Raw genomic sequence first — 13,745 nt, forward strand, 5'->3', positions numbered from 1 at the left:
TAAAAACGAATTCTGTGGGGATATAAAAATTTAACAATATAAGCAGAGGTTACACTAGCTGCTGCATTTAAATAAAGGAGGTAGAATTACAGTATATTAGAAAAAAATGTGATTGAAAGTTGTTCTGTTTTGCCATTGAAACCTATGGGGATGGGTGGAGTTACAAAGATTTCTGCAACCGAACAGCAGCAGGGGGCGCCCGACCTGTGGTGGCCAAAAGATGGTGTGAGTGTATATCTTTTAGTGCAGTTTGAAATACAGCAGATCAAACTTTGTTAATGTTCTATTGAAATGACAGCCACTCTTTTATTCACTTCTCACATTAAAGTCACGTGACTTTTTAATTCTGAGAGATCCACAATAATCATTTAAGTATTGTTCTGGTGTGAGCTGGTGAAACAAAGGCCCACACAACATTTTGTTTGATGTCTCTCGTTAAGTCTCTCTCTATTCTCTCTTTTTTACAAACACACACACACACACACACACATACACACACATACACACACACACACAACGTTTTGTACTCTCCAGCCATTACCCAAGCATCATTGTTGCCATGGAAACGGCACCATGGGATTGTGCCACTTGCTTCCCAACGTACCAACTGTTGTCAGCTGTTTTTCCGGCAGCGCCAGGATCACAATGAAGACACGTACAACTGCAGCTTCATGACCAGCAGTGGTTCTGTTTATTTATTTATTTATTTATTTATTTCATGTTAACAATAGATATCAACACAGGAAGTAAAGGATGGTGAACTGTAATATATTTATTTTACTCCTAACGAAACACAAACGCATTAAAGCAGGGATGTCCAAACTACGGCCCGTTTCCTTTTTTGGAGCGGCTGTGTATTTATAACCTCAGGCTGTGTGGGCCTTCAGCACATAAGAGACACCTTGCCTCCATCCCTTTCTCTCTCTCTCTCTTTTTATCTATCTCTCTCTCTCTCTCTCTCTCTCTCTCTCTCGGCTCAGTGAGAGGCTGAGCTGATGTGACTGTCTCTCCAAGGCAATGTCTCATTATTCCCATCCGCGCTCTGCAAAATCGCCAAGGTCAGGCGTACAGGCTGAAGATCACACAGTCAGCACAAATAGCCCTCAGACAGTAGAGTACAGCACTGTGGAGAACACAGCAGCAGCAGCCCACCACCGCCTTCCACATCACCGCCTTCCACATCACCGCCTCCTGTTTGTGCTATTCATGCAGCACAGCTCATATCTGCATGTTTATCACAGTGGTGTTTTCTATCTACTGCCAGACCTGCAGCCAGGCCTTTGTATCCAGCTCTGTACAGTGAAGCAGGTTTTTAAAGTTTACTGCATTGTTTACTGTCCACTACTGTATTAAATAGTAATATTAATAAGGTATGTAATATCAGCATCACAACAATTTTTTTTTTGCTGATTTTACATTCACCTTACTTTAAAGTGTAAAATAGTGTATATTCTAGGGGTGGGAACAATATCTGTCTATGTATCATGGAGGGTGCTGAGTGGTCCAGTGGTCTAAAGCGCTGCCACTATGAGCAGGAGGTCGCAGGTTTGAACCCCCAGCTCATGCAGCTTTACACCATCAAGCTGCCGGCGCTCAGAGGGAGCACAATTGGCCCTGCTCCCTCCGGGTGGGTAGATGGTGCTCTCTCCCCACATGTATCAGAGGAAGCATGTGTTAGTCTTCACCCTCCTGGTGTGTTGGAGCATCACTAGTGATAGGGGGAGTCCTAATGAGTGGGTTGGGTAATTGGCTGTGCTAAATTGGGGAGAAAATGGGAAAATTTGAAAAAATAAAAAATAAAGGAAGTGTATGAATCCTGTATGTGAGTATTCTACTCTTCCAGAGTACAGTAAGTACTTGCATGCCTGTTTCTAAGACTCTTGTCAGTTTGTCTTAAAGCATCAGCAATATTCAGTACAAAAAAAAAACCCAACAATGAGTTCATCCAGAATCAATTCAGAACCGCCCCAAACAGTCAGATAAGCTGTTCTAATCAATTAATTAATCACAAGGATCCTGCGTGTGGTAGCGGCTAATGAAAAAGAGAACAAGGCCATGGTAATCTTCTTTACTTTCACCTGCGACTCCATGCTCTTCACTCTCTCTTTAATGAGCGTCCTGACTTACGTCGTTTCATGTCTTCTGCGTTTTTGGACTGAAACCTGTTCCTCATGGTAATTTCGTAATCCGGGACTGTGCAACTCTCAGGATTGCGTTATTTTGTTAACGAGGAGGATTGAACTCAATGCGGTGTTAACGACCGAGGGAGCCATTTCATTAAGCCGGGGCGTTTCATTAGGGATGAGCCGCAGACAAGACGCGTGGCTATGTCATCCGTCATTATTGACCAGACACCTTCGGTCATTAGTTATGCGCAGGCGGATGATCTATGCTTCCGTGCTCATCCTTAGTCGCTGGGAAATGCTTTGTGCAAATGAGCTGTGTTTATTCATGAATCACTTATGGAACAATGAGACGTGGCTCTTTTCCTCCTTAATCTTTGTGTCTTTGTCGTTCCAGAGCTGATGTTTGATAGCAGGGATTGATTTTGCAGCCTTGCTGGTAGGCTGTATCACACAAACCTTCAGAATGTACTGAAAGAGAGAGTGTGATTACATCACAAATGTTACAGTAGTAGATAATTTAAATATATATATTAATTCATTAAACTACAGATGCAGTTTATTAGTGTAGCGTGTTTGATATTTCAGGTTTTACCTGACTGAGCTTTTCTGCTTTAGTAAAGATTCCTGAGATTTTTATCTTCTGTAAATACCCTCATTTTATATAAATATGTGCAAAATAAATAAAATGTGGGAAAATATTGAGTGATATACTTAAAAAAACATAAATATGGAGGTGTTTAGTTTTATTTTGCATGGCATGGATAGAGTTGTACAGCTTGAAAGTTTATAAACCCTTTAGAATGTTTTAGATTTCTGTGTAAATATGACCTAAAACATCATCAGATTTTCCAAAAAGTAGATAAAGACAACCTGGTAAAACAAATGGTATGAAAATATTGTACTTGGTCATTTATTTGTTAAGGAAATTGATCCAATATTTTATATAAATATATATTACAGTATCTGGTGTGACAACCCCCACCCCACCATGTTTTAAAGATTGAATAAGGTACTTAAGCTTTAATGCATTTAATAATCAGTCATATACTGTAGAGGTCTGCGCGGGACTGCTTTTTTAAACCCGCTCCCGCCAAAAATCGCTTCTTTTAATCCCGCGGCCCTTATATGTATTGAATGAATCACATTTAGTGCTTCAAATTTACTGCTGGCGGAATAAGTCAGGTGAGAACGGGGTGTCGGTCCATCTTCAGAGAGATTGTTCTTGAGGGTTTCATAGCGTGATTATTATAATTTTCTTAATTTTGTATTAAATTGCGGCAGCGGGACTACATGTTAATGTTGTCCCGCTCCCACATTGCCTGGATTGATTAAACCCGCTTAAATCCCGCTCCCGCCAATAACAATTCAGTTCTGTCCCGCGCCGCAACATATTCTTAAGGGGTCCCGCAGGACTCTCGCGGGAGTGCAGGCCTCTAATATACTGTACACGTCTTGTCTTATAGTAAATCCAGTTAAAAATGGGGTCTTAGTCTGTCTGTGAGGCAGTAGTTACTGCAAACACTGTGCACTATTGTGTGTACTGTTCTAGGAAAAATCAATTGCTAGTACACTAAAAAAAATCCATAATAATGTAGTTCCAGTTGTAGCTTTTAATGTTTAAGGCTTTTTGTGCAATTTTTAATCTGAAGCAGCACATGCATGTCAGCTGCATGTACAGCTCATGTACAGTTTCCACTCAGTGAACAGCACAGTGCAGGAAGGCCTGTCGTAGCCCGGTGTGTACTGAATGTTGGGGGTATTCTTCCTGTGGCTGACCATCTGCAGACTCCACAGTCTATTCAACAGACTTGATTGCTTTCACTGCATTTATAACTCTAAAGCATTTTGTTTTTTCCCCAAATAATGCTGATCCACTGTGTCACTGTTGGCATCAGCAGATGAAGTACTGTTAAAGGACCTTTTAGGATTATATTTTCAGTGATAAATGATAAAATGATCAGGATGTATCATCAGATATTAAGGATACATGCTGAGTTAAAGCACTGGCAGCTCTTGTCAGCAGCACTTAGGCCAGTACGTTCCTATTTGGACTGTGCAGTGCGTCACAGTATCTGTGTTTGATTTGGCGTCTGACTCCGCCTGAGGTTGCCAATACACAACAGCAAGCGAGCGGTGCTGCAGCAAGGAAACTAGCAAGTGGGCTGGTTCAGCTTAAACTGAAACTAGGCATGTATTTCTGGAGCAGTGGGTTTGTTTTCCTAGTATTACAGGACTGGCTTAGGCTAACGCAGCTAGAGGTGCATAAAGCTAGGTAAGCTAACTACGGATAAAGTTCACATGAGCCGGCTTATAATGTGCAAACAATAAAAACACTCCAAACTTATTCATTAGCTGATTAACTTACAGAATATGACTCGTCATTGCTAGCTGTGGTAGAAGTTACTGAACTTGTCTTGCACTGCATTGTGTAGATTAAGCCTCATCAACTTGGCAACCCGAGTGAGCTTTGCGCCTGAGAAGGGGTGGGCAGGGATAGAATAGAAAAGAAACAAATACGAGTACAGAACTTGTGAAAAGTTTAACAAGCGCTTCAGTAAGCTATAAAATTCAGTTTTAACTCCCAAGTATATATTAATTTGCATTTATTGTAGTATGGTTTAGTATTTTGTGAGCGAAATTGTACATATAATTGTAAATATTTAAAAACAATACGTTTGTGTCACTGTTCCTCAAAGCTGGAAGACCTACCTGCCTCTTTTTTTTAAATCAACCCTCTTTTAGTTTTGAGCTTAAGCTTTATATATTTAAATATATAAAGTAAGTTAACTAGCTGAAACACTCTCACTAATATCTATATTTATTATCTCTCTGCACCTTTCGAATGGATTTCGATTCAGAGCTCTGCAATGTGATTATAAAACAATTATCGATGCATTTTTTTCTTCTCATGCATGATTACTTGGTACTATTAAAGCATCTGTAATGATTCTGAATGAATCCTGCTATGTAATAGGCTGTATTTATATTCACTTGAAAAAAGCATAGTTATTTCAATTAATCAAATGATTAATGCAAAAATCTTGGATTAATGTTGTTGGGGTAATATTAAAACCAGCTACAGGGAAAGTGAAGAAACATGAGGTCAATTATAATGTTATGGCTGACCAGTGTAAAAGATATAGGGAACTGGTTTTAATGTTGTGGCTGATCTGTGTTTGCAGAGTATGTAATAGAATGTTTATAGTACACATTTATAGTAGGCTTCCTAATACCACAAGGACAACAATAATAAGCATTATTTGTTTGAAATTTTATTAAAACAATGTTAAGAAAAATGTCAAATGAAAGAAAATGTGAGACAGCAGCAGATATAATGTTATTTTAAGCAGTTACGATATAGATAAAGTGATTTAGTCTTTTATAAATGTTTTGTTACCAAGTTCTTTAGGTCAGACTGTCCAATACAAACCAAGGACTTGTGTACCATTACACCCTTAATCATAAATCATTATACTGATTGATTGATCATGTTCAGAAATGTTGATTTTCTGTAATGTTTGCTGTCCAGCTCTATTTGTGTATACTGTTTAAACACAAAGCTGTGACTGTGGGAGTGTATAGACTCGGGGTGTCTAGTCTCTTTTTCCTGTGTTGGCTGTTGGAGTGGGGTGGCTGCTAACATGCTGCAGAGAGCGTGAAAGACCCGAGACCCGAGACCCCGGGCCTTTTCTCACATCAGCGCTGACGTCCCACACTGAGCCCTGTGATATTTGCATCCAGCATACTTGTGAGCTCTGACCCATTATCAGCACATCCAACACTCGTCCTGCTGTGGAGGGGGGAGGAGAGGAGCAGGGGATGACCTCATTGAGCTTGGTTGAAGAGAACTACAAGTTCTTCACAAGAAGTCGTTAGCTGCTTTTCCACTGCAGGGCCAAGTGCCACACCATTCCACACCAGGAAGTGTCTCGGGACTGTTATCGGATGTGTCTGATCTCATTCCTGCATGCTAACTTGCCAAACAAAGCATACTAGATAACTACAGGGGTTGGACAATGAAACTGAAACACCTGTCATCATTTTAGTGTGGGATTTTAGGTTTCATGGCTAAATTGGAGCAGCCTGGTGTTCAATCTTCATTAATTGCACATTATTGCACCAATAAGAGCTGTAATTAGCATGCCAGCTAGCAGGACTCATTCAACATCACTGATGTGACATGTAGCATGCCAGCAACTGAGCTCATCCAACATTACTAACGCAGCTTTACAATTCCGCTTGTAAAGCTAATCCAACATAGATAAACACAGCGTTAGCATGCCAGTTATTGGGCTCATTTAACATTGCTAATGTGTCATAAGCATGCTTCTACTCATCCAACAATGCTAATGCAACGTTAGAATGCTGGCTACTGAGCTCATCCAACATCACTAATACGATTATAACATACCGGCAATATCTGCACCTTCATGCTGTTGCTTTTCTGTATGGGCACTGGGAGTGGTCTAGTCTTGCTGCTTGTTTATAATTGGTGTTATATTAGATATAGAAGTCATGATGGAGATGATGCTGATCCCCTGGAGAGCTTGTTTGGTCAGGCAGTGCACAGAGGGAGAGGTAGCACCAGTGATGATGGCTTACACATTACGGCATGCCCAGGCTCAACCTGACCCCTTCATATTTCCCCCTAGAGCTTTAGTGTGCATTTAAAGTGCGTCATGACCACCCCACTCACCTAATTTAAATCAGGTGATTTTCCCCCAGATCCAATCCGAGTCTCTTAATGCAGAGTACCAGCTGATCTGATCTGATCTGATCTGATCCCGTCTTTGTTTGTGTATAATAAATACAACTGCACAGTTTATAGATGATGTGATGCTGATTAATACTGAAGTAAAAAAAAAGCTAAATTTTTTAATAAACGTTTATGTAATTCAACAATTTGGACTGATTTATTTAGTTTAGTATAGACTTTTTAAAATGACTGTTTAATAGTGTGTCAAATATATTATAATTCAATCTGACTCTTATTCGTTCCTGACCATTCGGCTTTTTTAAAGCACTGTTCAGATTGCATAAAAAGTAAAGTTTTCTTTTATTCAGATTAGTGCTGTGCGATTGAAAAGTGTCTATCGTGCTGCTTACCTTCTATCGTCCCTATCGTTTCTACAGTAATTTCATCAATTATTCATGCAAATATATATTGGCGTGGTGGTCACTTTGCATAAACTCTGTTTATATAAGTGATAATAAAGTAATCTTTAAAAAAAAAAGCTTCATAATGTGGTTTTTGCGACGTGACGCTGCTTTACGTTTTTTGACGGACACTTTAAAAAATGTTAATTGAGTTTATTTTGATAACTCAATTTAAATACCTGTATAATTTTGAAAAAATGAGCTACTGCATCTACCTCATCTGTTTTCATTTGTGAAAGTTTGGTTTAATGTCAAAAAAGTAAGCAATGATATTATTTTGTCATATTTTTCAAAGAATAACTGAAAACATACTCTAATGTGGTATATCATGATATATATCGTTATCGTGATATATAATATATATTTCCCATATCGCCCATATCCCATATCTAGTTCAGAATATATGTTATGTATTTTTTTTATTTTCATTCTATGACAGTTTTCCTAAAATTCTGTACTATATTGCCTTGCTTACAGTATTGTAGTATATTGTAGGGGTGGGCAATATTATATGGTATACAATATATCGTGACACAGAAATATCATGATATAAAAAATCCATATCGTGATAATAGGGCTGTTCTGTCTTAAAAGTAGTCTATTATTTACTGTGAAGCTTTAGGTGTATTTATTGTATAATTGTTTTAGTTTGCAGTTTATATGCATGCACTAAATATTCTGCAATATTATTTGCTGCATTATATTATTTTATGCTATATTATTTATTTTGCCACATTATGATTATACTGTTATACTATTATACTATATTCCTGAAATGTATTAATTATTTTAGATTTCCTATATCGCCAAGTATATCGTTATCACAAAAATACCCTGAAATATCGTGATATTATTTAAGAGACATATCGCCCACCCCTAGTATACTGTAATGTATTGAATTGTGTGCTGTGAATCGTATCTTCCCAATTCACAGCCCTAGTTACAGATAGACTGAGCGAATCATGCAGAACAGAGGAGCAGAGTGCAGTGTAAGTTTAAAGGACTTTTTGTTCTGTTAAGAACATAGCTTCACGTTGTCTTCATAGAATAGCCTGCAGGCTCCTTACGGCAGCTGCTGAACCTGGAGTGAACTCTGCTGGAAGTCACTATTAGATGTTTAATTTGTACAGTGGCAGATGAATGGCGCTCCTGCTGGACATGGCTTGAAGATCAGTAGTTGCTCTGAAGTGGCGTTTGGAAGATCAGATAAAAGAGTTTATTTTTAGTGTGAAAACTTTAATAGTTCATAGTAATAGTGTCTTGTCCCTCATTGTAACAGTGGGTGTTCTCTGTAAGGCCATTAACGAAATAAAAGTATTACAAATAGAACTGATTTGATACTAGGGTTGTTGGTAGGGGTGGGCGATATGGCCCTAAAATAATATCACGATATTTCATGGTATTATCGCAATAACGATACTCTTGACGATATGACGAAATACTGAATTTAAAAAATTATTTCAATAATACACTACTGCACCAAAATGAGTATTACATTTTCTTATTGCATATGATATGATATGGCACACCCCTAACTGAGATATAAAAAAATACAAGAAGTTTATCAGATTTGTAACAGAAGTCAATGATCCATAATGTCATGGCACTAATTTTGCGCTCTTCATATATCCAGTATTCAATAAAAAAATACATGTTACTGGACAGAATCTGTTTCTAGTAGATATATAATGGGAAATGAGAACAGTGTGAATTTTTCTTTTGCTAAAAACAGCATAAAAGTAGTACCCTGATGTGATAATTAGGGGTGGGTGATATGGCACAATATTTCAGGGTAAAATATCGTTCACGATATAAAAAAAAATTTGGGCGATATTATCGTGTACAATATGATATGGCACACCCCTAGTTGTTGTTTTTTTTTTTTTTTTCAAACAAGAACCTTGTGATGCAGAATACATCATCATGCATAGAGTGCAAGGAAATATTTGTCGTCAAATGTGATATTAGGAATGCACAATGGTATCTGAATTATATCTGCATCTGCCAATAATTGCTTTTGTAGAATGATTGACAGCGGACAGATACCAATATTTGGCTGATATTTTAATCTGATGCTTGCTGATATATTTATTGTATGCTGGGAAAAACAAGCGATGCTGACCATTCCATTTTTAGTGATTTTATACAAACTAGCAAAATTGCATTGTACTTATAAATATTATTTATTGCATTAATTTCTAAAACAGTACATTTTGCTCTACAAAGGCCTGGTGTCCACGTATGAGGCCACTATACTGTCACAGTTTCAGTTTTGTTCAGAAAATTAAATGAACAGCAAATACAATAAATGTTTGTTTTTTACTTTGTTATGAAGCAGCACTTCATAACATGAGCCATATTGCTTAAAAGGCACAATTGTTTTTTCTACTTTGCTTTTGCACTGTATTCAGTATGGCTCCAACGATTAGTCGCTATAATCGACAATGTCGATTATTTAAATTTGTCAACTATATATTTCATTGACGACTAATCGTTAATTTGTAACAGTACCACATTACACAAAGTGCTGGGGACAGAAATGCAATGGGAGATGGGTAAACGGCTCACTCACACAGTTTACATACTATTCAAGTTTAAACAACATTCAGACATTTAAATGCTATTTAAATCTCATGTTCTGCTATTTCTATTGTTTTAAGAGATGGCAGAAATAACCGTTGACTAATCGACTAATCGAAAAAAATGATAATAAAATAATCGTCAGATTAGTCGACTACCAAAATAATCATTAGTTGCAGCCCTAGTATTCAGACACAAAATAAATGTTTTGCGACTTCATTGTGTTCTTTTGAAATATAAAACTAAAGTCCTCATATGTGGACAACATTTTTTTCAGAAAATACATCATGTAAAAAGATAGTTCTTTGTTTTTACACTAATCAGGTGCCAATGAGCCCAAATAGCAAAGAGAAATAAAAATGCCTGCCATGCAAGTGTTCAGGTCTTAGGATGTTAAATTATACATGGAGATCTATGGATCCCATATTTATGGGAAGTGGTAGAGGATGGCAGTAAGTTTTATGCATCTGCTTCTACTGCATTGTAAGTGGTCTGTCATAGCTAGAGTGGGCTGTGCTGGTATTTTGATCTACCGGATGTGTGTGTGTGTGTGTGTGTGGACTTCTATTCTGGCTTCACGCCACTCTGAACTTTGTAAACACTGGACTGGATTGAGACTGCAGGGGGCGCTAGCGTGTCTCCCCTCAGCTGATCACTCGATTTCACACTCTATATTTGGAAACTGTTCTTTAGATGAAGACATTTTGCTGTTTACAACTAAAGCCAGACTTCAGGTCTTACCAACGTGGCTCAACCTATCCATTTGGTACCCCAATCTACATTCTGCATATTGTATACATCACCCTCAGACTCAGATCATCGAGTACATGTCTCATATTTTGAACGGTTGTAATTTTTATAAGGACATGTATATCTTCAGACATGAGAGAATAGTGGAATTAATTTGTAAAGAACTGCCATCTGTTTTTCCCTCCTCAGTCTCTGTACATACAAATTGTTCGGTGAATTCTGAAAGGTTGCACAGTGTGTTTGGTGAAGCGGCTCTGTGTGAAATATCTGCCAGAAGGCCTGATGTGGTTACTGTAGATGTGGAGGGTAAATCTGTGTTTCTGATTGAAGTAAGCTGCTGTTTTGACTCATCAGTGGAGGAAGCTTTTTGTACAAAGATTGTGAAATACCAGCCGCTCGTAGAGTGTATTAATAGTTTAAGCTACAAGTGTACTCTGATTGTGCTTATTTTTGGAAGCCTTGGTCATGTACACCGATTGGCTGTTAGAGGCCTGCAGATCCTTGGCTTCTCTAAGACTAGAGCCAAACGGTTAGCTAGATATTGTTCTATATCTGCAATAATTGGAAGTCGACATATTTGGAGAAAGAGATGTTTTGTATATCCATAAAGGTATATGTAAATAAAAAATAAATAAATAAATAAATAAACTTTGTACCTGTTTATTAGGAACTGATGCTGCATGGTCATGTAGTGATGTTGGATGATGTATTCATTTAAAAAGATTTGGGTCTTTTAATTTTGTATTTTAAATTGTAGGCCTAAATAAATGTGTTAAATGTTGTGGCCAGCACTCCTCATGTTTGTCAATAAGGGCATCTCTGAGGGTAATCTGTCGATGCCGCCGCAGCGTATCTGCTGGAAGGCTGATAGGATGCCGTTGTGAAAGCCAGCGTCAGGCTTTTCTTAATACTCCTCATTGGGGATAGTTCTGAAACAGCTCCCCGCTGCCACTGGATCAATGCCCAGAGTCTGACATTGAAGAAATATTAGATTAGACTTTGCCTTTGAGAACATTATAAATCATCCCTGTTTGTGATGCGACAGGATGCTCATCTTTAAGTTAAGAATGTGGCGCTCAATCACTTTTGTTTTCCATTGTTAAATGGATAATGTGGACGCGAAATGGCTCTCTGCCATCACGTTCCAGATTAAATAAGCCCAGGAGAGAAATGATGCAGCCAAACAGAAAAGGACGGAGAAAGAAACATCAGTGTCCGTGTTTGGATCCCATTAACTATGTAGGAGTGTAACAATACAGTGTGTTTTCTTTTTTATTATTTAATAAGAGCCTTCTAATTCAGTACACTCAGCTATTAAATGAGACATTCAACGCACTGGAGCTAATGAAGTACTCATTATAAAACGTATTTATATTACATAGAGGTAATAAAAATAACACTAGACTAAGGATGAGGGTGTACCATCCAGCCTGTGACAAAAAAAAAATATATATATATACATTTTCTCGTTTTTACCTTGAAACCAAAAGAAAGAGAGCACCGTCCTCAAATTGTGTTTGAGCTCTGGGTTAACACAACGTTAGCTTGTAGCTGCTGCTATTTTGAAATGTCAGAAGCTCTAATATTAAATTTAATATTAAAACAGTGATATGATAATGTAAGTGTGGATTTTCTGGTACTTTTTGCAGGTGTAGCTAAATGCAGGAAGAAGTGGTGGAAAGTGATGAAACGTTTGCTCATTCATCACAGGTGTATTAAACTCCTTTTCTAAAATGGTGTGAACCAAAGCTGCTTTAAATGCTATTTCTGCTTAATTAAACTAGAGGGTATCAATGCTTGGAAGTCCATTGTCTGCATGTGTGTATATCCGTCTTTACTTTAAAATAATTCGTACATAATTTAAAGAACTGCTGAACTGGTAATCACTGAGCTTCAGTAAGGTTGCTAACCTCAGCTAGATAATTTACCACCACCATGCATTTTGTACATTGAAACATACGGTATATTTTCACTGGTCAGCTACAGATTAACGGACTCTGTGTGTCAATCTGGCAACCTGTGTGAGCTTCACATTCACTCACTCACTCACATTTATAACTGATTTTTTTTTCTTTAATAAAATAAATAGTGCCATTTTACTGTTGTTTTATATAATTGGAGTTAATGATGTATATGTCCTAGAGAAAACTATGTAAATAAATCTGAAAGAGGGAAGGAAAATCTATGAAACAAACAAACAAACAAAAAATAGGGAAAATTAAACTAGGGGAAGAAATGAACTGATGTAAGAGCCCCCTAGAAGATCCCCTTTTGACTTCATGAATGTGAAGAAGTAATAGTTTGCTTGATGTATGTAAAATGCTTTTAACAGTGTACAGGCTTTTCATTTCACTAATGCTTCTCCTTTACAGTAATAGCTCTTCTGGGAACTAGTGGCTATAAGTGGTTTTTCTATAGCAATGCTCCGAATACATTTGTGCACATTTACGCTCCTGCAAAAGTTCAATCATTTAGAAAGATAACTCTACACTAGGGGTGGGTGATATGGCTCTAAAATAATATCACGATATTTCAGGGTATTTTTGCGATAACGATATACTTGGCGATATAGGAAAACTAAAATAATTCATTCATTTCAGGAATATAGTATAATAGTAAAACAGAATAATCATAATGTGGTAAAATAAATAATATAGCATAAAATAATATAATGCAGCAAATAATATTGCAGAATATTTAGTGCATGCATATAAACTGCAAACTAAAACTATTATACAATAAATACACCTAAAGCTTCACAGTAAATAATAGACTACTTTTAAGACAGAACAGCCCTATTATCACCATATGGATTTTTTATATCATGATATTTCTGTGTCACAATATATTGTAAGTGATATAATTTTGCCCACCCCTACTCCACAGCATTGATGTTTTGAGGTACAGAATTTGTAATTATGTGCATTGAATCCTGCAGACTCTTTTTCTCCAGTATTTTTTCTCCTCACCTTTGCAGAGATTTCTCAGTTCCCTGTTGGAGGCTGATGTCATGGATCAGTGTGTGAGATGTCCTATCGAAGCTATTGACCAGATTTGGGAGTTTCTGCTGAATCAGTCTGTTGGGTTTCTAGTCTGTGTGAAACAGGATGTGAGCTATAAATCAGGGAGGCG

At 37.5% G+C, this 13,745-nt stretch overlaps 2 protein-coding genes across 14 annotated transcripts in view; both read left to right on the plus strand.

Moving 5' to 3' along the window:
- The window catches only part of stard13a (StAR-related lipid transfer (START) domain containing 13a), a 522,041-nt gene that overhangs the window by 256,963 nt on the left and 251,333 nt on the right, over window positions 1–13,745 (plus strand). The window contains exon 16 of one of the 4 annotated variants that reach the window (XR_007427470.1): window positions 49–142. The exons of the other annotated variants lie outside the window; for them this stretch is intronic. The gene's annotated coding sequence lies outside the window, so the exon portion shown is untranslated. Of the gene's footprint in view, window positions 1–48; window positions 143–13,745 lie in introns of those variants that run through there. 4 annotated transcript variants of the gene reach the window in all.
- nbeaa (neurobeachin a) overlaps window positions 1–13,745 on the plus strand; it is a 314,222-nt gene that overhangs the window by 11,403 nt on the left and 289,074 nt on the right. The gene's annotated exons all lie outside the window — the stretch shown is intronic.

This window comes from Astyanax mexicanus, chromosome 20 (genome assembly GCF_023375975.1).
Source record: "Astyanax mexicanus isolate ESR-SI-001 chromosome 20, AstMex3_surface, whole genome shotgun sequence".
Taxonomy (NCBI): Eukaryota; Metazoa; Chordata; class Actinopteri; order Characiformes; family Acestrorhamphidae; genus Astyanax; species Astyanax mexicanus.